We start from the raw sequence: 1,061 nt of genomic DNA, 5'->3' as shown, positions 1-1,061 counted from the left end.
TACCATACTGCATGATTTGGAAGGCACTGGCCAGGTTCCATGTTGTTCACAGATATTTTAATAATACTTAAACTTGTTTTAAAATTTCAAAATATTTAAAAAGTATATGGTTGGAAACTGAAGCTCCCATGCATATCATACTTTGAATGCTAAATATACAGAACAAAGAAATAGCACTAAAAGCTGCAAGAGATTTAACAGAAGTCACATGTAAAAAAGTCCACCAGAATAGTCATTAATTTCTCAGTGGAGACTTTGAAAGCTGATCACCTAGAGAGTTAGAATGGAGACTAAAAGTCTTGCACCCTGACCCCACTGTAGTTACTGCAATCCTCAGCGGCTCTATGTGGCAGTGCTCGATAAACAACCCTGCTTGTGCTTTCTTAAGAAAGTGCAGCATGGCCAGGAGGTGGTGCACACGCTTTTAATCCCAGCACTCAGGAGGCAGAGGCTGGTGGATCTCTGTGAGTTCAAGGACAGCCTGGTCTACAAGAGCTAGTTCCAGGACAGGCTCCAAAGCCACAGAGAAACCCTGACACGAAAAACGAAAAAAAAAAAAAAAAGAAGAAGAAAGAAAAGAAAAAGAAAAAGAAGAGAAAGTGCATCATGCACTATGAGCAGTTAGAACCTCATACTTGATAGTGTTAATAAATGCCTAGCCTATAAGTCTAAACATTTACTGCCTTAATGCTCCTATCATTTCTTAAGATGTGCTTATGTTGCTAACAAGCAAGAGTATAGTTTTACAGTTTCTTTTCATTCTATGATATGATGTTATTAAGAGCCAAGTATTGCCAAGCAAAGGAAAATCACAGAAAGTTCTTGGAGTTAACACCAACTACATCCCTAACACCACTCCCGCTTTTCAGATGAACAAATACAGGCATAAGATTATTAATTAATGGATCCAGAATCCTTCAGTCCGAGTTTTGACACATAGTACTACCTTAGCCAGTATTATTTCAGGAACATCTGAAATTTCTTGTTTGACATCTAGAACTCTGGGCAGTAATTAGTGAGCCTTATAGATGTGTGGAGGAGAAACTGATCCAGGAGGGATG

The sequence above is a fragment of the Myodes glareolus genome, chromosome 24, assembly GCF_982192425.1.
Source record: "Myodes glareolus chromosome 24, mMyoGla1.1, whole genome shotgun sequence".
Classification (NCBI taxonomy): Eukaryota; Metazoa; Chordata; class Mammalia; order Rodentia; family Cricetidae; genus Myodes; species Myodes glareolus.
This window is presented reverse-complemented; position numbering follows the sequence as displayed.